The sequence below is a fragment of the Aquarana catesbeiana genome, linkage group LG10 (assembly GCF_042186555.1).
Source record: "Aquarana catesbeiana isolate 2022-GZ linkage group LG10, ASM4218655v1, whole genome shotgun sequence".
In the NCBI taxonomy this organism is placed as follows: Eukaryota; Metazoa; Chordata; class Amphibia; order Anura; family Ranidae; genus Aquarana; species Aquarana catesbeiana.
In genome coordinates, this window is record NC_133333.1 from 115,393,977 (window position 1) to 115,418,106 (window position 24,130).

General features: G+C 44.3%; 1 protein-coding gene across 2 annotated transcripts in view; it reads right to left on the minus strand.

Annotated features, from left to right (window-relative positions):
- Positions 1-958: 958 nt before the first annotated feature.
- The window catches only part of CEP164 (centrosomal protein 164), a 276,967-nt gene continuing 253,795 nt past the window's right edge, over positions 959-24,130 (minus strand). The window contains exons 33-34 of one of the 2 annotated variants that reach the window (XM_073602488.1): positions 20,811-20,856; positions 959-7,313 (exon numbers count right to left, since the gene is read on the minus strand). The gene's annotated coding sequence lies outside the window, so the exon portion shown is untranslated. The remainder of the gene's footprint in view (positions 7,314-20,810; positions 20,857-24,130) is intronic. The other variant, XM_073602489.1, reaches the window with a different exon arrangement.

Below are 24,130 nucleotides of genomic sequence, written 5' to 3' on the forward strand. Positions count from 1 at the left end.
AGAAAGCCCAATCAGAGGGCGATACACTTGTAGAGGGGAGGAGCCGAGCCCGTGACGTCACGCAGCCACAGTGGTGAGCAGGCGGATGCAATTGGATTGTATTGATCCGGTTTTGATTGAATATCTTGTAAGTGTGTTTTTATTGGGGCATTTTAATAAATGTTACAAACGGAGAGCACTATGTGTCCTCTATTTATTGTTGCATGATTGTGGAGCCACATCCTAAAAGGAATACTGAGCGATATTACTGGTGTGGAGGAAGGAGAGAAGCAGTGGGGCTGTATATATGAGAGATCATTATAAAGATTTACGTGATCCTCCTAGGAAGCTACTGATTTAAGAGTGGATACAGAGTAGCAGGTCAAATGTGAAAGAGATGAGACCATAGCTGAAAGTAAAGGAATTGTTTCTGAGTCTACCTCACTTGTGTATGAGGTGAGCAGGTATAACGGCTGGTGATGGTGTGTACATAGTATCATTATCTGCAGAAGACACGAGTAGCACATTGGTGGATGATATATGAACTAAGAATTCACAACAATTAAGCACAGAAGTTGTTTTTCACACATATGAACTTTAATTACATAGATTGTATTTTTTTATGTATTATTTAATATCACTATATTTTTTCACATGAGGGATTAAAAGCGCTGCACTTATTTTTATATAATCTGTTATATTGTTTGTAACATTTCAACGATGATATCGTTCCTTCATTTTTATATTTTTTAAAAGCTCTTTTTTTATTATTTATAGCCATTTTAACTTTGGCCGTGAGCCACATAGGTTTTATTTTTAGCCTTTTAAACGTATTGCCCATGGGAATATACTTTGCAGTGAGTTTACATACAGTCACTTTGAAGAATTCCCATTTCTGTTATGTGTCCATTGATGCCAATACTCCCTCCCAGTCTAAATCCTGGAGAGCAGCCCTCATCTTTGGAAAATTTGCTTTCTTAAAGTGTTTTTTATCTTACCCGTATATGTTTGTAGTGAATTGGCATTGCTACTCATTTGTTGTGATATAGGAAAAGAGACTGGACAGCAGGCATGTATGTATTTTTGCTTTTTGAATGTACAAAAAGATTGCCATAACCACAGATAAAAACTACAAACACAAGGTTTATACACTGCATGCCTTAAAAGATGACACACTAAATAAAATGCCAAAATAGGTAAAAAAAAAAAAAAAATCTATGCCAATATAAAATGTACAAGGTAACAATCAGCTGTAAAAGCAAAACATTTAAAGGTCATATAATTAGACTGTGTGCCAGTTTATAAACAGAGACAATTTGGAAGTGCGTACCTTATCTGTCCTGTACCCATTTTATTGCTACGAATTGTTTAATGTATAGCAATTTGTTTGTTCTGTGTATTTCTATGTTATATTAAACTGTTCTAAATGGAAGTGGAGGAGATTGTGCATGGATGGTCGTACAGAGAAGATGAGGGAGCATGGATGACAGAGAAGAAAAATGACCAGTGAGGAGAGAAGGTATGGGTGAAAGTGGAAGAGAATGATAAAAGGTAAAGGAAGCATAGATGAATTATCATAGGAGAAGGAAAGTGGGCACAGCTGAAAGTAGAAAAAAAAACAGAAGCATTTAAGAATAGATGGACAGCACGTATGAAAAAGGTTGGTGAGCAGCATAATTTCCTGGCCCAACTCACGTCAGCACACAATGGGTTAACACCTCCTCTAGAGCCCCACAGGACCTGCCTCTCATGCAGTTGGAAGACCCTAAATGTTGGATGGTAAACCCTCCTAAAAACTGTGTGCCCTGTGTGCCGGGCTGCAGGCAAAATGATGCCTAAACAGCATTGACATTGTACAGGTGTGGTATTATAAAAGCTCTGCAATTTCATCATTGCCTCTCCCTTGGGGTTTTTCCTGTCTTTTATATGCAGCTCGCTGCACTGCTCTCCTAGATTAATTGCCAGTTTGAGAGCTGCTGTGAATGATGTCACAGGGGGAGGGGAGATGGACAGCACGTAAATGATCTTGGAGGTCTGCAGTTTAGAGGACTTCTCTCCTCTGGGGGCTTTTCTAGTATCTAAGGCAGGAGCCATCTGTCCTGTTTCAGTTTGAAGGAATCTAATGTGTACATACACACCAAGAGGTTCAAGATGGAGTCCATGCAGACAGTCACAGGTATAGTTCAGCAGGAGGACCAGTTAGTGCCAACTCATACTTCCATGTACCAATCAATGCCGAGCACCAGAGGCATGTGAGATTTGCGGTGGTCAGATGTCACTTCCAGTTCAGATGTCTGCCTTTTACAGAATTGGCACAGCCCCAGGAATCTTTTGAAGATCTTGTTGGCAGTGGTAATACCTTGGGCCAGGTGGACAGGGTGTTTCAATTTGCCTTCTTTAGTCTATGAGCTAGGCTGTCTATTATGGATCAGAAAATCTTTGTGCCTATGCAAATTCAGCAAGAACTGGAATTTTTGACATCAGCACTGTGTTTCTTTCGGGGCATGCCTCTCAGCCCAGGAGATAGGATGATTCCGAAGCCAAATTTCAAGTCTCTGGAGTTTGGGAGTACACAATCTGAAAAACCAGGTGCAAGGCCATTGAAGCACGGTGGAATTCAGACTCCCCAATCATCTTGAATGGAAGAAAGCCTTTTCTAGCATTGCAGGCCTTTCAGGATCTTCTTCAAGGGGGCCTGAGTAAAGTTAATTGACAACAAGACAGTAGTAGCCTACATTGCCTGCCAAGGGGACACCAAAAGTAGTTTCCTGTTACATCTTGCAAAAAACTTTTTGCTGGTTAGAGAACCACTTACAGCCAGTTTAGGTTGGTCTTCTTGCTAGGAAAGCAAAATCAACTATTGGTTCGGTTAGGCAGAATATTTTTCAACATGTGCCTCAAACCAATATTGGCCCTATGGGGCTTTCCAGCAGTAGTTCTTAGGAAGACTCTACTGAACACACAGCTTCTGATATTTGCAACAGGATACCAATGCAAAGACTCCATCATACAAGATAGGTTCACAGTGCCATGGAATTTTCTGTTTGATCTCTGAAAAGGTGCTTCTGAAAATTTGTACAGTCCATGCCATACAAGTCCTTTCCACCTACTGAGAAGGCCTTGGCTTTCACTGCTCCACCAAATGTCATCAGCACCACCAAACCTGTTTCTGGTCAAATTAAATCTTTTATGGCAAGGTCAGTGACAGCACCCCAATCCAATGAGACTACTTTTAATAGCCTGGCTATGGAATAGGCTAGACTAGAGGTGCAGGGATTCTCATCCGAGGTTGTTCAGACCTTGGTGACCAGAAGAACTTCCATGAATGCTACATATGAGAGGATATGAAAGAAGTTTGTTTAGTTTGCTCAGCAAAAGCTTTCTATCCTGTGTTTTCTGCTCTAGCCAATATCCTGGACATTTTACAGTCAGCGCTAGAGGTTGATCTGGCATACAACTCCATTTAAGGTACAGATCTCTACCTTATCTTTCACAGGCTGCAGATGGGTGGAAAAGCCAGTGACCAGGTGCTTCTTGCAGGCGACAATCTATAGATGACCTTGAAGGAAATCCTTGTTCCCTCTGTGGGACTTAGGCTTGTATCTGAGAGAACCTTTTGCTCCAATGGTTTCATTACTATTGAAGTACCTCACGGTAAAACTAGTTCTTCTGACAGCAACTACTTCAGACAGAAGGAGGTTGAAGATTGCAACACTTCCCTGCAAGGGCCCTTTGGTGTCTTTTCTTTTTTTATACCAGAAATGGTGATACTACATCTATCTCCAAAATAACATTTTAAAGTGGTATCCAGTTTCCAGCAAAACTGGGAAGTAGTCCCTCCAAGTTTTCACACAAGAGTCACTGAGTGCACAGCAGGAAGACTTCAGTTCCTTACACATGGTCAAGTTGCTAACAGTGTACTAGGTCAAAGGAGGAAGGTGGACAATCTTTTCATTTAGCCATCAGGTCCTCAAGAGTCATCCACTGATGGGTTACCAGGGTGATTGGATTGGTATGCAGGAAGTAGGCCTTTCTGCTCTGGAACAATTGCAAACTTATTTGACTAGAGGGGTGGCAGCCTTAGGGGCAGTTATGCCAGGATTGCTTGGAAGATATATGTAAGATGGCTAGCGTGAAGGTCTTGTGTGGCCTTCATTCAACCTTACAAACTAAATGTGTGGTCAGCAAGTTTGGGACAAGAGAGATCAATTCTTTTTGGCTTTAGCAGCTTTTTTTGCAAACTTATTTGACTAGAGGGGTGGCAGCCTTTGGGGCAGTTATGCCAGGATTGCTTGGAAGATATATGTAAGATGGCTAGCGTGAAGGTCTTGTACGGTCTTGTGCAGCCTTCATTCAACCTTACAAACTAAATGTGTGGTCAGCAAGTTTGTGACAAGAGAGATCAATTCTTTTTGGCTTTAGCAGCTTTTTTTTGATTGTCAGTGTCTCTTTTCATTTGTTCTCTCCCACTCATTTATTCAGCTATGGTATATCCCGTTGTGTGCTGACGTGAGGTGGGCCAGGAAAACGGAAAATTGTTATCAAATACTTACCATCCTTTTCCTTACCTGGCCCATCCTAACATCAGCACAGGACTCCCCCACTAGTGGCCTGTAGTAGGCTAGGTTATCGAACACTTATGTTCGGGGAGGGGTTGTCTTTTATTTAGCTAGGAAGAGGTGGTCCTGTGAGGTTCCAGAGGAGCTGTTAACCTGTTGTGTGCTGACCTGAAGATGGGCCAGGAAAGGAAAATTACGGTAAGTATTTGATAACAATTTTCCGTTATTTTCAAGTGCACAGTGAGCTAAAGCAGCATAGTCCTTAATGAACAGAAAAGTCTAAAGAGGGAACTGAACATAACAGCTGTTCCTTCCTTCTGTGGAAAGGAGAAAGAGTTCACATAGTTCCTCCCTAAGTGCCACTACCAGTCTTGGGGGGGAAACCAAAACGACCAGCACAGGCTTTTCTGATTATTCGATGGAAGTTCCCATTGATAGTTATCAGCCAGTGAGCATCTGTCTACCACCATGGACATACTAGATTAACCTTTAGACCAAAAATGCCTAGATTGAGCATGTCATCACAAGTCTATTGACTGTTTAAAATATGTGTCTATAATAAATTTGTGAACTGGACCCATAATTAATATGCAGTCAACCCATACTTCTATCCCCCACAGCAATTGTCATTAACACTGCCAATCTGTGGAAATATGGAACAGTGGAATAGAACATTCCTAAATATTTATCCTTAGACTTGAATGACAACTCAATTTTATTAAAGTTTTCTTTATAGCCCCTCAATTTACCCAATGGGGTTAAATGTTTACTTTCAGCTCTTCTCCACTGTGTGACCTTGCTCGGCACCAAACCGTACTAGCGGACCATGTTTCCACTGCTTTCCAACATGAGTGCAGACTCATCCATAGAAATGGATGTAGTAGACCTGCAGCTGGTCAGCATTATTTACTACAAAAGAATGCAAAGCACCAGGCAATGCGACAGTAAAGATCTCTTGAGTGTGGCTGAAGTGAAGTATTTAGCACTGTCGGGGGCACTAATGGGGTGACCATAGAGGGCAAATTAACTGTAAACTACTGTAAGCTGTCATTTAAAATAGATTTAACATCGATTTTTACCAATTGATTTACATAATGTACATTATCTGAATCTGAAGGTGTAAAATAAATTTATTATGACACAAAACTCCAAGGCTTTGCACCTTTGGCTTCAATTACAGATATTGATTTTTATAGTGATCCTCTAGCACCTCTACATATTTGGCTCCTATAATTTCACCCATTCCACTTGGTAAAATTGTTTTGTTCTGTGCAACTGTTAACTTTTCAAATAGTACCAGCGAATATTGGTTGAGATCTTGGCATATACTACCATTATAACACTTTCAGACTGTTTTTTTTTTAACCACTCATGTGTATCTTTGGCTATGTTCTCCTGCTGGAAGTTAATACTTTATCTCAGTCCTAGATCTTGTAGACTAAAAACAAAACAACAAAACACCTTTCATTCAATTCTAGTTCATTCCAACCTGTTTCCTGGTCCCTGCTGCTAAAAAACTGATGCTATCACCACCACCACGCTGTAAGGTGAGCATGGTGTTCTGTGCTCACTGTGATTCAAAGCATTTCATACAAAGGCCACGAAATTCAATGTTAGTCTCATCAAACCAGGGACCATTTTTCCAAATATCTTCTTTGTCTCCAACATACCTTTTGGCCAATTTCATAATTGTCATAATATTTATTTAAATATTTGGCTTTATAACCTGGATAATATATTTTCCAATGCAAGATTTGTTATACAAAGGATACATACATCAGTTTTTTTTTAAAACAGATGATATTGCTTAAACTTAAATTTCCACAAAGATTCTGTCATCATAAGTCATTGTAACAATTATGTGGAGTGGTGAATTATTACCATTGATTATATCATTTCTAACTAGTATACAATTATGGCTTAGGAAAGAAATAATTGCAACCAGTATACATGGAATGTTATAACACAGACTTCCTGGACTTTGTAATTAACTAAAGCTGATGCCATGGGTTATCCTTTTCTTTGCAAACACTAGAGTCTCCCAACCACAGCTATTGCTTATCAGTAAGACTGTTATAATATTATGACAGTTGCTATAGACAGAGATTCCTACAACAGAGAAGTACTTACTTAAGGTAAGTGTACATTGTAGAGTATTATTTTTAAGGATTTGTGGAAGCTAAACTTAATGAAAGAACTGGGGCCTGGCTTCTCTAGTGTCACACGGTGTATACTATGATACAGTATTCTGCATATTGAACACAGCGGAAGATTCTACTGTGTGTGTGTATGCAAACTATAATTTTGTATTGGTGTGTGAACTAAACCTTGGAAGCTACGTATGACCACAATCCAAAATGATCATTATGATATCTCAATGTAACCGTAGAATTAAGATTTGTTTAGTATTTGCTCCTATATTAAGCTTTCCCTCCTGATTTTATAGCTCCTGTTTAACTAGAACCCCAACTGTCTGTTAATCCCTCCTGTACTGTCTGCAGTGAGATTTGGGTGTTCTGATAGGTCTATGAGGTAGAAGTCTCTGATCTCCCTGCATGAGGAATCGGGAGTAAGTTGCCTTCACAGAATGTGGTAAACTGCAGTCATGGTATCCAAGGGTATTTGTGGTTCAGGCAGATCCAGGATGGTCTTGAAGCTATCCCTGGTGATGTTTATGTTGCTGGTATTTACGATAGTGAGTCTGGATAGTTAGAGCAGCTCTCTCAGTGGCATCATGTCCTGTGAACTCTCTGGATGGGTTGGCCCTCCTCACACCTGTAGAGAAGATGAGCCCAAAGCAGTTTTTTCAGCAGTCATATACAGCTTCCTAATCAACTATAAATAGAAAGCGGTTGTCCTTTGCTCATATGTAGGGATTAGCATAGATCTTATTCTAATCCGATTACAGTACGGATGTGAGGGACATTACTAGAGAGGACAGAAGATACACATTTCTAAAAAGAGTACAGGAGAAATAATCCCTGACACAAGAAAAATTCTATTTCAAATTACAAATTTTCAGGTAATAACATTAGATATACCATTCTGAAAATGCAATACTATAATGTAATCAAAGATATGCAAATTCTATTATACCAGCAGAATAGTGTACAATGTTGACCATCCCAATGAGCAGAAAAGTGTATTTTAAGGACAAACTTTCCACTAAACCTATATAATGGCAGCTTATGTGGACATTGTATTCTTTCCGATTTTCAGCTGCTTCCATGAAATGTTACAAACTGTTTCCTAGTCGCTTACAACAAGCTTCTAATTAAGTGAAAGGAGTCTCTTGTAATGATGAGTTTGTGGTCCAGGAAAACAAAAATATATAAATAAATTAAAAAAAACAGGCAGAATAGCTTTTTGCTTTTTCTATCATTAAATTTCCTGGAAAGTGTATGACCTGTTGTAATAGGAATGATGGTTTATATACTTTCCTCCCATACAGTGTGTGCACTCAAGGCTCTTTTTTTTTTTGTTTTTTTTTTTTACATATTAGCAGTTTTATCCAAATTAAAGCAGAACCCCAGCCACAAATAACAAAAATTAAATGAATAGCTAATAAAAGAGAAAATAAAATCAGCAAATATTTACTTTTAATCTAGAGATTTTCCCACTGTATTTTTTTCTTCCACTAGATGTCCTAAGTCTGATAATCAGCATTCTTCATCCCACTTTTTCTCAGCCCAGGTCATTCTGGACCCACCCCAGGCTGTGACTGGACAGTGAAGGGAGAAGCAGTGCAGTGCTGAGTTCATCTCTCTGTCACTCTGTTTTCTCTTCCTATTAGCATGCTACTTGTCAGCACATGAATTGATTGGCTCCTTGTGCCACTTTTTCCTATCAAACTCCAGCCCTGCTGTACAGGGCCTGCATTAGGCTAACAGCAGGTCAGATTTGGGTAGTTAAAATGCTTTCATTTAATGATATATTAATGATTACAGGGTTGCATTATGTGTGTAATAGCTATAGAGATTTAATTGGAAAAGTTTTTATCACAAATCCGTATTTATCAGCCTATAACACGCACTTTTTTCCCCTGAAAATCAGGGGAAAATCGTGGGTGCGTGTTATAGGCCGATCCCCGCCGATTTCTGTGTCATCACATACACAGCCGTGGGTAGATTCAAAAATGGCGCCGAGACTGCAGGGAGCCGAGATACACATACTCGAGTGTTCTCGGCTTTTTCCGGCGCCGCCGTCACGCCCAGTCCCGCCCCTGGACCTGTGTTATGTCCATCATAGGGTGGGACTGGGCGTGACTGTGAGCGGCGCCGAAAAAAGCCGAGAACACTCGGGTATGTGTATCTCGGCTCTTGTCGGATCCGAGATACACATACCCGAGTGTTCTCGGCTTTTTTCGGCGCCGCTCACAGTCACGCCCAGTCCCGCCCTATGATGGACATAACACAGGTCCAGGGGCGGGACTGGGCGTGACGGCGGCGCCGGAAAAAGCCGAGAACACTCGAGTATGTGTATCTCGGCTCCCTGCAGTCTCGGCGCCATTTTTTGAATCTACACCGAGCGCACAAAGCTGCACTGACATGGATGGACTGGGGCAGACCTGCACTAACGAAGCTGCACTGGGGCAAGGCCGCACTGAGGCAAGGCTGCACTGGGGCAAAGCTTCACTGACAAGGCTGCACTGGGGCAAAGCTTCACTGACAAGGCTGCACTGGGGCAAAGCTGCACTGACAAGGCTGCACTGACACTGAAAAGGCTGCAGATGGACAGATAAGGCTGCATTGATGGGCATTTTATTGTAAGTTTTTTTTTCCTTAAACTTCCCTCCTAAAAATTTTTTTTCCTTAAAATTCTCTCCTAAACTTGGGGTGCGTGTTATACGCCGGCGCGTGTTATACGCCGATAAATACGGTATTTATTGGGATTGCAAGGATTAGTAGCACCCTTTGTGGGAAATATCAGTCATGTGTTTTACCCCTATTTTAAAAGACGCATTATATTCCAATACTACTGAACCAAAATAAAATGTTCATGATCATAGAATTGAACAATACCACAGCTACATAGTGAACAACTGATGACCCACAATATACTTAGTGTGCTTGCCTGCTTCCATGACCTGCCACAGTAGTCTTTAAATGCAAGAACTTCTGGGTGAGGGGTGTGCTATATGCTGGGTGTTCAGTGTTCCCCTGTACCTTTAAGAAGGGGTGGCTGCTCTTCAGTCCACCTGCTCTCACCTATCCATCAGAATGCATGTGCCTCCACTTATAAGTTAGTGTTAGGTACCACAGATACCAGGGTACCTTGAGGAGGCTCTGTGGCTTACGTATGCATTTGCAAATGTGTGCAGACTAAACCCCTGCTTTTAACACATACTGTTAGACAGGTTATTTTGTTGTCTGTGGGCTGGTGGTAAGTTAAGCTTGTTTTTTCCCTTGGATTTATCCTTGGCCTTGTTTATACGTGAAAATACACACCCCTACCTATTCCCATTGCTTATTTTCACATGTCTAGTGATATTCAAAGTCTTAAAGTAGAACTGTGGCCAAGCTATAAACATTCACATATTCTTAAGGCCCAATCCTAGGCTCCACATTTACACTCAAGGAAATATAAAGCCCCTACCATTTGCAAAGTCTTCAGGCTGGTCACATGCTGCTGTAGGGTACTTTATCTTGTAGCGCCTTCTGTGAGCTCAGTGGTCATTTCTCATGTAGAGAGTATATTGTGGATGAAAGGTGCACCGATGATGTCCCCTCAAGGGACAGAGCCAGGACACCCTGAATTTGAAGTAGCGTTCTCAGTCTTCTGCGCTGAGTGATGCTGAGCTGCATTCAACCAGGAAGACTTAGGGCATCATGTGACCAGTAAAAGGTATTGCAAGGGGTAGTGTTGGATTGAGGGCATTTTTGCAGTTTGTGCTTATTTTATATTTTTAACAACATCTGGGAGACATGTAGAAGAAAAAAAGCATTTAGCCTGATGTTGGGCTTGAAAATGTAGAAATTATACTTTAGAAAAGAATTTCAGGATTTTTTTTAATGTTCTGGGTTACAAATAGTCAGGGCTTTTTTTCTCAGAGAAAAGGTGCAGGAACCCACTCTCTATGTCCAACTCTCTGCTCCAACCATGCCCAAGCTCCGCTCCAATCACACCCAAACCCCACCCCCAGCCACACCTTTTTTAGAGGAGATATTTACAGTGGCGCAAAAAAAAAATGTAATAAGTTAAGGCTTAGAACTGTGTATCACATAAGGAAAATTTCCCAAAATCCCCCCCAGCTCTCCTCTCATCAGAAATCCCCTCCTAGCTCTCCTCTCATCACAAATCCCACCAGCTCTCCTCTCATAACAAATCCCCCAGCTCTCCTCTCATCAGAAATCCCACCAGCTCTCCTCTCATAACAAATCCCCCCAGCTCTTCTCTCATCACAAATCCCCCTAGCTCTCCTCTCATCACAAATCCCCTCCTAGCTGTCCTCTCATCACAAATCCCCTCCTAGCTGTCCTCTCATCACAAATCCCCTCCTAGCTGTCCTCTCATCACAAATCCCCCCAGCTCTCCTCTCATCACAAATCCCCCCAGCTCTCCTCTCATCACAAATCCCCCCAGCTCTCCTCTCATCACAAAACCCCCCAGCTCTCCTCTCATCATAAAACCCCCCAGCTCCCCTCTCATCACAAATCCCCTCCTAGCTGTCCTCTCATCACAAATCCCCCCAGCTCTCCTCTCATCACAAATCCCCCCAGCTCTCCTCTCATCACAAATCCCCCCAGCTCTCCTCTCATCACAAAACCCCCCAGCTCTCCTCTCATCACAAAACCCCCCAGCTCTCCTCTCATCATAAAACCCCCCAGCTCCCCTCTCATCACAAATCCCCTCCTAGCTCTCCTCTCATCACAAATCCCCCCAGCTCTCCTCTCATCACAAATCCCCTCCTAGCTGTCCTCTCATCACAAATCCCCCCAGCTCTCCTCTCATCACAAATCCCCCCAGCTCTCCTCTCATCACAAATCCCCCCAGCTCTCCTCTCATCACAAAACCCCCCAGCTCTCCTCTCATCACAAAACCCCCAGCTCTCCTCTCATCACAAAACCCCCCAGCTCTCCTCTCATCACAAATCTCCCCAGCTCTTCTCTCATTACAAATCCCCCCAGCTCTCCTCTCACACAAATCCCCCCAGCTCTTCTCTCATTACAAATCCCCCCAGCTCTCCTCTCATCACAATTCTCCCCAGCTCTCCTCTCATCACAAATCTCCCCCCAGCTCTCCTCTCATCACAAATCCCTTCCTAGCTCTCCTCTCATCACAAATCACCCCCAGCTCTCCTCTCATCACAAATCCCCTCCTAGCTCTCCTCTCATTACAAATCCTCCCAGCTCTCCTCTCATCACAAATCCCCTCCTAGCTCTCCTCTCATCACAAATCTCCCCCCAGCTCTCCTCTCATCACAAATCCCCTCCTAGCTCTCCTCTCATCACAAATCACACCAGCTCTCCTCTCATTATAAACCCCCTCCTAGCACTCCTCTCATCACAAATGCCCCCAGCTCTCCTCTCATCACAAATCCCCTCCTAGCTCTTCTCTCATCACAAATCACCCCAGCTCTCCTCTCATCACAAATCCCCCCAGCTCTCTTCTCATCACAAAACACCCCAGCTCTCCTCTCATCACAAATCCCCTCCTAGCTCTTCTCTCATCACAAATCACCCCAGCTCTCCTCTCATCACAAATCCCCCCAGCTCTCCTCTCATCACAAATTTCCCCCCAGCTCTCCTCTCATCACAAATCCTCTCCTAGCTGTCCTCTCATCACAAATCCCCCCAGCTCTTCTCTCATCACAAATCCCCCCAGCTCTCCTCTCATCACAATTCTCCCCAGCTCTCCTCTCATCACAAATCTCCCCCCAGCTCTCCTCTCATCACAAATCCCTTCCTAGCTCTCCTCTCATCACAAATCACCCCCAGCTCTTCTCTCATCACAAATCCCCTCCTAGCTGTCCTCTCATCACAAATCCCCCCAGCTCTCCTCTCATCACAAATCCCCCCAGCTCTCCTCTCATCACAAATCCCCCCAGCTCTCCTCTCATCACAAATCCCCCCAGCTCTCCTCTCATCACAAAACCCCCCAGCTCTCCTCTCATCACAAAACCCCCCAGCTCTCCTCTCATCACAAATCTCCCCAGCTCTCCTCTCATCACAAATCCCCCCAGCTCTTCTCTCATCACAAATCCCCCCAGCTCTCCTCTCATCACAATTCTCCCCAGCTCTCCTCTCATCACAAATCTCCCCCCAGCTCTCCTCTCATCACAAATCCCTTCCTAGCTCTCCTCTCATCACAAATCACCCCCAGCTCTCCTCTCATCACAAATCCCCTCCTAGCTCTCCTCTCATTACAAATCCTCCCAGCTCTCCTCTCATCACAAATCCCCTCCTAGCTCTCCTCTCATCACAAATCACACCAGCTCTCCTCTCATTATAAACCCCCTCCTAGCTCTCCTCTCATCACAAATCACCCCAGCTCTCCTCTCATCACAAATCCCCCCAGCTCTCCTCTCATCACAAAACACCCCAGCTCTCCTCTCATCACAAAACACCCCAGCTCTCCTCTCATCACAAATCCCCTCCTAGCTCTCCTCTCATCACAAATCACCCCAGCTCTCCTCTCATCACAAATCCCCCCAGCTCTCCTCTCATCACAAAACACCCCAGCTCTCCTCTCATCACAAATCCCCTCCTAGCTCTCCTCTCATCACAAATCCCCCCAGCTCTCCTCTCATCACAAAACACCCCAGCTCTCCTCTCATCACAAATCCCCTCCCAGCTCTCCTCTCATCACAAATCCCTTCCTAGCTCTCCTCTCATCACAAATCACCCCCAGCTCTCCTCTCATCACAAATCCCCTCCTAGCTCTCCTCTCATTACAAATCCTCCCAGCTCTCCTCTCATCACAAATCCTCTCCTAGCTGTCCTCTCATCACAAATCCCCCCAGCTCTTCTCTCATCACAAAGCACCCCAGCTCTCCTCTCATCACAAATCCCCCCAGCTCTCCTCTCATCACAAATCACCCCAACTCTCCTCTCATCACAAATCCCCCCAGCTCCCCTCTCATCACAAATCCCCCCAGCTCTCCTCCCATCACAAATCCCCTCCTAGCTCTCCTCTCATCACAAATCACCCCAGCTCTCCTCTCATCAAAAATCCCCTCCTAGCTCTCCTCTCATCACAATTCTCCCCAGCTCTCCTCTCATCACAAATCCCCCCAGCTCTCCTAATCACAAATCCCCCCAGCTCTCTTCTCATGACAAATCCCCCCAGCTCTCCTCTCATCACAAATCCCCCCAGCTCTCCTCTCATCACAAATCACCCCAGCTCTCCTCTCATCACAAATCCCCCCAGCTCTCCTCTCATCACAAATCCCCTCCTAGCTGTCCTCTCATCACAAAACCCCCCAGCTCTCCTCTCATCACAAAACCCCCAGCTCTCCTCTCATCACAAAACCCCCCAGCTCTCCTCTCATCACAAATCTCCCCAGCTCTCCTCTCACACAAATCCCCCCAGCTCTTCTCTCATTACAAATCCCCCCAGCTCTCCTCTCATCACAATTCTCCCCAGCTCTCCTCTCATCACAAATCACCCCCAGCTCTCCTCTCATCACAAATCCCCTCCTAGCTCTCCTCTCATTACAAATCCTCCCAGCTCTCCTCTCATCACAAATCCCCTCCTAGCTCTCCTCTCATCACAAATCTCCCCCCAGCTCTCCTCTCATCACAAATCCCCTCCTAGCTCTCCTCTCATCACAAATCACACCAGCTCTCCTCTCATTATAAACCCCCTCCTAGCTCTTCTCTCATCACAAATCCCCCCAGCTCTCCTCTCATCACAATTCTCCCCAGCTCTCCTCTCATCACAAATCTCCCCCCAGCTCTCCTCTCATCACAAATCCCTTCCTAGCTCTCCTCTCATCACAAATCACCCCCAGCTCTCCTCTCATCACAAATCCCCTCCTAGCTGTCCTCTCATCACAAATCCCCCCAGATCTCCTCTCATCACAAATCCCCCCAGCTCTCCTCTCATCACAAATCCCCCCAGCTCTCCTCTCATCACAAATCCCCCGAGCTCTCCTCTCATCACCAAACCCCCCAGCTCTCCTCTCATCACAAAACCCCCCAGCTCTCCTCTCATTACAAAACCCCTCAGCTCTCCTCTCATCACAAATCTCCCCAGCTCTCCTCTCATCACAAATCCCCCCAGCTCTTCTCTCATCACAAATCCCCCCAGCTCTCCTCTCATCACAATTCTCCCCAGCTCTCCTCTCATCACAAATCACCCCCAGCTCTCCTCTCATCACAAATCCCCTCCTAGCTCTCCTCTCATTACAAATCCTCCCAGCTCTCCTCTCATCACAAATCACCCCAGCTCTCCTCTCATCACAAATCCCCCCAGCTCTCCTCTCATCACAAATCCCCTCCTAGCTCTTCTCTCATCACAAATCCCCCCAGCTCTCCTCTCATCACAAATCCCCCCAGCTCTCCTCTCATCACAAATTTCCCCCCAGCTCTCCTCTCATCACAAATCCCCTCCTAGCTGTCCTCTCATCACAAATCCCCCCAGCTCTTCTCTCATCACAAATCCCCCCAGCTCTCCTCTCATCACAATTCTCCCCAGCTCTCCTCTCATCACAAATCTCCCCCCAGCTCTCCTCTCATCACAAATCCCTTCCTAGCTCTCCTCTCATCACAAATCACCCCCAGCTCTCCTCTCATCACAAATCCCCTCCTAGCTCTCCTCTCATTACAAATCCTCCCAGCTCTCCTCTCATCACAAATCCCCTCCTAGCTCTCCTCTCATCACAAATCTCCCCCCAGCTCTCCTCTCATCACAAATCCCCTCCTAGCTCTCCTCTCATCACAAATCACACCAGCTCTCCTCTCATCACAAATTCCCCCAGCTCTCCTCTCATCACAAATCCCCTCCTAGCTCTTCTCTCATCACAAATCACCCCAGCTCTCCTCTCATCACAAATCCCCCCAGCTCTCCTCTCATCACAAATCACCCCAGCTCTCCTCTCATCACAAATCACCCCAGCTCCCCTCTCATCACAAATCCCCCCAGCTCTCCTCCCATCACAAATCCCCTCCTAGCTCTCCTCTCATCACAAATCACCCCAGCTCTCCTCTCATCAAAAATCCCCTCCTAGCTCTCCTCTCATCACAAATCACCCCAGCTCTCCTCTCATCACAAATCCCCCCAGCTCTCCTCTCATCAAAAATCCCCTCCTAGCTCTCCTCTCATCACAAATCACCCCAGCTCTCCTCTCATCACAAATCCCCCCAGCTCTCCTAATCACAAATCCCCCCAGCTCTCTTCTCATGACAAATCCCCCGCAGCTCTCCTCTCATCACAAATCACCCCAGCTCTCCTCTCATCACAAATCACCCCAGCTCTCATCTCATCACAAATCCCCCCAGCTCTCCTCTCATCACAAATCCCCCAGCTCTCCTCTCATCACAAATCACCCCAGCTCCCCTCTCATCACAAACCCCCCAGCTCTCCTCTCATCACAAATCATCCCAGCTCCCCTCTCATCAAAAATCCCCCCAGCTCCCCTCTCATCACAAATCCCCCCAGCTCCCCTCTCATCACAAATCCCCCCAGCTCTCCTCTTATCACAAAACACCCCAGCTCTCCTCTCATCACAAATCCCCCCAGCTCCCCTCTCATCAAAAATCCCCCCAGCTCTCCTCTCATCAAAAATCCCCTCCTAGCTCTCCTCTCATCACAAATCCCCCCAGCTCTCCTCTCATCACAAATCACCCCAGCTCTCCTCTCATCACAAATCCCCCCAGCTCTCTTCTCATGACAAATCCCCTCAGCTCTCCTCTCATCACAAATCACCCCAGTTCTCCTCTCATCACAAATCCCCCCAGCTCTTCTCTCATCACAAAACACCCCAGCTCCCCTCTCATCACAAATCCCCCCAGCTCTCCTCTCATCACAAATCCCCCCAGCTCTCCTCTCATCACAAATCCCCCCAGCTCTCCTCTCATCAAAATCCCCCCAGCTCTCCTCTCATCACAAATCCCCCAGCTCTCCTCTCATCACAAATCCCCTCCTAGCTCTTCTCTCATCACAAATCACCCCAGCTCTCCTCTCATCACAAATCACTCCAGCTCTCCTCTCATCACAAATCCCCCCAGCTCTCCTCTCATCACAAATCCCCCGGCTCTCCTCTCATCACAAATCCCCCCAGCTCCCCTCTCATCACAAATCCCCCCAGCTCCCCTCTCATCACAAATCCCCCCAGCTCTCCTCTCATCACAAATCACCCCAGCTCTTCTCTTACCTCAGCTCTCCTCTCATCACAAATCCCCCCAGCTCTCCTCTCATCACAAATCACCCCAGCTCCCCTCTCATCACAAATTCCCCCAGCTCCCCTCTCATCACAAATCCCCCCAGCTCTCCTCTCATCACAAATCACCCCAGCTCTCCTCTCATCACAAATCCCCCCAGCTCTCCTCTCATCACAAATCCCCCCAGCTCTCCTCTCATCACAAATCCCCTCCTAGCTCTCCTCTCATCACAAATCTCCCCCCAGCTCTCCTCTCATCACAAATCCCCTCCTAGCTCTCCTCTCATCACAAATCACACCAGCTCTCCTCTCATTACAAACCCCCTCCTAGCTCTCCTCTCATCACAAATCCCCCAAGCTCTCCTCCCATCACAAATCCCCCAGCTCACTACCCTCTCCATCAGTACAGCCCCCCCAGGAAAAACCACCCCCTTTATTAGTAGTACAGCCCCTCTACCTGTCACAACATTGCGGAGGACATCCCCCCTCATCGCAAGCTGACACCCCCCTCCCCCCGCCTGTTACCTCACTAGCTCGGGTGGCTCAGATACATGGAATACCCGGGAGGCAGCTGGAGAGGAGAGTACAGCGTGCAGCCGCGCTGCCCAGGTGGAAAATGGACAGCAGCGCCAAAGTGAGAGACAAGGGAGAAAGAAAACCCCCGTGGTCGCGACGCTGGAGGTGGGTTTCCAGCTGAAAGCAAAAAAACTTCCAAAGTCAGCCAGGGCTTTCCTCACCCTGGGGATGGTGTCACCCCTGTAGCGGGTGGCACCTGGGTGCGGACCGCACCCCCCCGTACCCCCCTAGCAATGCCACTGTGTAAAATGCTCTCCCCTCTGCTAAATACACACAAACTTTACCTCTCTCCACATATTCCCTCTCCCCCACACACTTCCACAGTGCACTCCTCTCTGAATGAACTCTCTGGTCTCTGCAAAGCTCTCCCTCATTTTCCCAGGGACAGATCCCTCACCTCTTCTGCCATTACTGCTCTCCATGGTATGTGCAGGCTTTTTTTCTGCACAGTGCAGTGGACTGGAGAGGTCCCTCTACTGTAGCACAGAGCTGAGGAGGTGTTTCAGGCTTCCTCGGCTCCGTGCTACAAAGTCTGAGTAGCAGCGGCAGGCAGGGATGGAAGCTTCCTCCCGAATCACTGCAGCGGCTGAAGGTTGGACATGGGACCTCACAGTGATCGAGGGCAGCAGTCCCGATTGTGCAGCGCTAACACTTAGAAGCCTGTAGAGGAAGTGCGCTGTGCAGAAAACTTCCTCTACTGGCTTCAGTATTAAATGACAGGCTGGAGAGGAGAGAGCTACTAGAGGTGCCGGAACGCAGTTCCGGTGAGTTCCGGCTGAAAAAAAGCCCTGCAAATAGTTAACTGCAATGAGGTGTATGCCACCTCCATCATTACTATAATTTTTTTATTATTTACTATTTCACAGATGTTGTATAGTATAGCTTTTGCTATACTTCTGACACTGTGACAGGAGAGCTATGTATTTCCTACACAGAAGTCATACTATCCTCCCAACTCTCCCTTTGTCCCTTCACAGCACGTTTTATTTTGTGAATGCTTCACAGAATATGAAGCATTCTGTGAATGGACAAGAGCAAGGAGGGAGGGGCGGATAAACAACAGTACAATGGGAGAGCTACAAAGGTCCTGGAGGTCACGCATACCTCATTATAGTAACTATTTGTTACTCAGCACATCTAAAAAAAATCATGGTGTCTTGGTTTAAAATAAGCCACTTTGTAGCCACTGTCAGTGGTAATTTGAATGTTGATTCTCTGCGTGGCATTTGTTTTGCATAGATCCATTTCCACTGCTAATCCTGTTCCAGAGATCTTGCCTATGCAAACTTTGACAAGCTTCTGAGGACAGACGCAGTGATCACCTCATATTGTCACTGAATCTCCTCCTGCTGCCTATGTCCTTCCCCAGTTACAGTAACAAATCACTGGTCTACAAAAGCAGCACTGAGTACAAAAGCTAGGCCTGCATAAATAGCTGCTATTAGGTCTTCTTTTGAGTGACTGATCCCAGAGTGTATATGTCAAGGTCATCACAGGGCAGCAGGAGTTCATAACAGGAGTAGATGATTACTGAAACACGTTGCCCAACCTAAGACTGCGGTGTCATTTTCAAAATGGCCACTGGATTTTCACTGTCCACGTGAGACTTTCTATACAGGTACAGGTGGTAAACGACCTTCTGAGAGATATTTTAAAACAGATTTTATTATAAAAAGAAAAAGACAGGTTTGCTTTAAAGAAAAACAGTTTTTAAAAGGTTGGTATCTGCAGTCCAGAATGGGGCAGCTGGCAAACTATTGAGTCTTATGATATGTGTATTTTAAAATGGAATTGTCTTTTTGAAGAAATATTATTTGAATCACCTCTGAAGCTGTATATTAAAACCAAATGCTATATATTAAATTCTATGTAAACCCCAAAACAAAAATATTAAATATTGGTATTCTACAGATCCTAATGCCGCGTACACAAGAGCGGAATTTCCGTCTGAAAAAACTTGGATGGTTTCTCTGACGGAATTGCGCTCAAGCTTGCCTTGCATACACACGGTCACACAAAAGTTCACTGGACTTTCAACCGTCAAGAACGCGTTGATGTACAACACTACGACGAGCCGAGAAAATGAAGTTCAATGCTTCCGAGCGTGCGTCAAATTGTTTCCGAGCATGCGTAGGAATTTTGCTCATTGGAATTGGTACAGACGATCGTAATTTCCGATTGGAACTTTTTCTGACCGAAAAATTGAGAACCTGCTCTCAATCTTTTGTTGGCTGGAATTCTGCAGAAAAAGTCAGATGGAGCATACACACGGTTGCATTTTCCAACCAAAAGCTCTCATCGGTCTTTTGCTGGCCGAATTTCCAATCATGTGTACGCTGCATTAGATGTGGTGGCTGCATTTGTTTCCCTTTCTAAGACTAAGAACATTGTAAGCAAGTACAGAATTTACTCCTGATCTGAAATGCAGTGTCCTTGTCACTTCATGTTCGTTGAAAAGACAGCATAAACAATCATAAACAATGTTCTCTCTCTACGGTAATTTGTCAACTACTAATACCATCAATTAATAGATATGATAGATATGAACAAAGACAGACATATCTGAAGTCCAGCCTGTGTGACAATCATGGCCGCCTCCATAGATACCATAGAAAAGTAAATGTGAAAACAAAGGGACAGGAAAAGTGTTATTTGCAGGATTACTAGGTAAAAATAAATTGAAAAAAGTATTAAAAAAAAACAAAAACGTATTCAGCCACCACATCTAAGGACTGGTAAGCTGAATCATATTACATTTTTGTTTTGGGGTTTAGATACGCTTCAATGCATATTTCTAACTTCATATTTTTATATCACTGCCAAGCACTTGTGTTGGTATGTTAGGCATCCCAGTTAAATGACCTGGCTGCCGTAACACAACACACAATAATGCAATGAGATTGTGTGAGTGGCCCCTTGACCCAGCTACCTGTGCACTCAAGCTATCACTGACACACTCCCTCATAGGAGAATGCTGTAGACCAATGTTTCTCAACTCCAGTCCTCAAAGCGCACCAACAGGTCATGTTTTCAGGATTTCCACTATTTTCCACAGGTGATTTGATCAGTTTCACTGCCTTAGTAATTACTAAAGCTGTTTAATCTAAAGGAAATCCTGAAAACATGACCTGTTGGTGCGCCTTGAGGACTGGAGTTGAGAAACACTGTAGAGAATGGCACACTATTAAGCACTACACACTGTTCAAGGGCGGGATCAAAAGAGGAAGGAGCCCATGATGTCACATAACTGGCCAAAAGACATTAGGATTTAGGGTATGTAAAAAGTGAATTAGTAAAGCAAAAATGTAAAAGGGGTCCAATAAAGCAACTAGATTGGTAGCTGAAAGGCACAGAACATTTTGTAGCATGCTCACCTCTCGCAGGGTAGGTGGTACAGCTGTACTGTAAACTTCCTCTTCTCTAAAACAGAAAAAAATTAAAATGTCAGAAAACATATTTATAGCACAGATTTCTATTTTCATCACTAGTCTATCAAGTCTGTAAAGGACAAATATGCCCATGTGTTGATATTAAAAGATTTTTCCTTTGTGCGTGGCTCATTATGACATCTGAAAATGTAATTTCATCTTTGCATGTTTTCAGGAATAAATGCAGCACTTTCAAAAGATCATTTTCACTTTATAGAAATGATTTTGCATTCAATCATCTTTTGTACTTTTTCCTATTGCTGTGATAGATTGCTGCACTGCCCTTGTCTGTCTATAAAGAACACTGGCGGAAAACATTTTAAATGAACTGCAGCCATGTCCAATCTCAAATTATTATGCTTCATAAAACCATAAAACCAACAGTGTAATCCTGCAGTATCCAAAAAGGTTACCACCTCACTAAATAAATACAAACCACCACCATTAAAAACAAAATACAAATGACTACAACTGTAAAGGTAGCCATTATAGTTTGTAAGCGCTCACAAGCAGGGACCTCCTGTTGCTCATATTCTGAATTGTATTGTTACTGTACCATTTCCCTGCACAAACTTTGCTGCTATTTAATAATAAAATAACTTGCTCTAAAATGCTTTTTTCAATATTTAGAAATTGAAATTGCATATATTTTTTAATTGCAATAATATTTACAACATCTCAATTTTACTAATAAACCAGGAAATGTGATGTACAGTGCCTTGAAAAAGTATTTATACCCCTTGAAATTTTCCACATTTTGTCATGTTACAACCTAAAACGTAAATGTATTTTATTGGGATTTTATGTAATAGACCAACACAAAGTGGCACATAATTGTACAGTGTAAGGAAAATTATTTTTACTAATTTTTTTACAAATAAATATCTGAAAAGTGTGGCGTGCATTTGTATTCAGCCCCCCTGAGTCAATACTTTGTAGAAACACCTTTTGCCGCAATTACAGCTGCAAGTCTTTTTTGGTATGTCTCTACCAGCTTTGCACATCTAGGGTGACATTTTTACTCATTCTTCTTTGCAAAATAGTTCAAGCTCTGTCAGATTGAATGGAGAGTGTCTGTAAGCAGCAATTTTCAAGTCTTGCCACAGATTCTCAATTGGATTTAGGTCTAGACTTGGACTGGGTCATTCTAACACATGAATATGCTTTGATCTAAACCATTCCATTGTAGCTCTGGCTGTTTGTTTAGGATCATTGTCCTGTTGGAAGGTGAACCTCCGCCCCAGTCTCAAGTCTTTTGCAGACTCTAACAGGTTTTCTGCTAAGATTGCCCTCTATTCGGCTCCACCCATCTTCCCATCAACTGATGAAGTCACGTGACTGTGATGATACGCGTTGGGATTGGCTGACAGGCACCCGGGAAGTGATGCAGGAACAAGCTCAGTGCTCGTGGATGATGTATTGTGTTCCATCTTGCTTAATGTGAGTGTTTTAGTGTTTGTTTTTATTGAATAAATAATTTATTATATACTACACTATATGGGCATTCCCCTTCTTCCCTCTAAATCCCCCTCCCCTTTGGGTGAGAGTGAGATTACATTATAGAGGAATCACTGTCCATTACCCAGCATTGATTCTTGGGACAAGTCAAGAGGAAAACCCTAAAAGGAAATCAAGATTTTCTCAAACTACCAGCCATTTATATAAAGATCCCCAGAAGATATTGCAACCACTGGTTTTCCTATGCTGTTACCGTACAGCAGTAAGGTGAGAGGCCACTTTACACAGAAGTGTCATTGCATGGGAATGAAGAGACACCTGTTTACATTTATCAGTTTGCACAGTTAAGACTGTAGCACTACACTTTACTGTTTTTCACCTTAATTTTAAAAAGACTGCATCAGAGATTTGTTACTTCAGTTTAACAACAGCGCAACATCACTTATTATACACATACACTGCAGAGTGCATGAGCATCATGGGAAATGTAGTTCCAAAACATCTGGGGTGCCAAGGTTCGCCATCAATGGCCTAGAGTGTCAGGCCAATATATCTAACCACAAAAACTGTTATCATTTTTAAGATATAGACAATTTCTCATAGACACTACTGATAAACATAAATGTCCAATGAGAAATTCTCTTACATGTGGAACTTCTATGACAATAAGGATAATTTATATCACAATTTAGAAGAGAAATGCTACCCAATGGGGGAGATTTACTAAAACTGGAGCGCTCACAATCTGGTGCAGCTGTGCATGGTAGCCAATCAGCTTCTAACCTCAGTTTGTTCAGTGAAGCTTTGGCAATATAACCTGAAAGCTGATTGGTTTCTCTGCAAAAGTGAGCCTAATTTTGCACTCTCCAGCTTTAGTAAATAAACCTCAATGAGTACATACTTGCTTAAAGCTGAACTCTGGGATAAGCAATTATTGTCTAAATAGAAATGTCCTATGTATTTTTACTTGATTCTTGGTGCGCTGTGTATTTCTTCCAGATCTGTGCAGTAATCCAGTGAGAAATGTTTCCTCTGTGCAGGGGCTAATTGTAATAGAGACCACTCACTGGTGTGCTCTCTCCTTGTGCAGGGTAATAGGTCTTGGATCCGCCCCCTCCTGTAGTTTTCTGCAGGCAGCCTGTATTGGATGGAGCCTGCTGGGCCTCTCCCACAGCTCTGCTCTCTGCACAGGATATGTACAGAACAGTGATGATGTCATTGCAACTTTTTAAAGGCAGTATCTGTGCTTGCAAAGGTGTACAAAAAGTTGACTTATATCGTTTGTGGCTATTGAGAAATATAGTAATATACGGTATATGTGTAGTGCACCCCATGTAGGAGCCGCTGGTGAACTGGGAAGCTCCACCCTGCATAGCCTGGCACACTGAATTTCCACAGGCTTCCCAGAGTCAAGAAACAGTCCAGTGCTTGTTTTTGTATTTTTAATGAGGGGATAAAACTTGGATAGGTAGTATGTGTATTATGGGGTGCCCACCTACTTCAGGGACAACTTTCCTTTATCCAGTCTATATACATTCCCTGCTTCCTCCAGCACACTTGCTTGCAGAACTTCACTGGCACACTTGACAAAACAATTATCCTGATACAGCACTCAGTCAGATTTTGAAGCAACAGCCTGTTATAGGCAGGAACCCAAGGCCCCTTTAAATGTGTAGCAAAGCCAGTGTCCAGTTTACATCCCTGTGGCTACTGATCCCAGCATCACCTCTTCAGGCACTGCCAGCCTGCCTGGCTGCAGCTGCCACTTTCACTAGCCCTCCTGGCTACTCTCACCAGTCCTCCAAGAC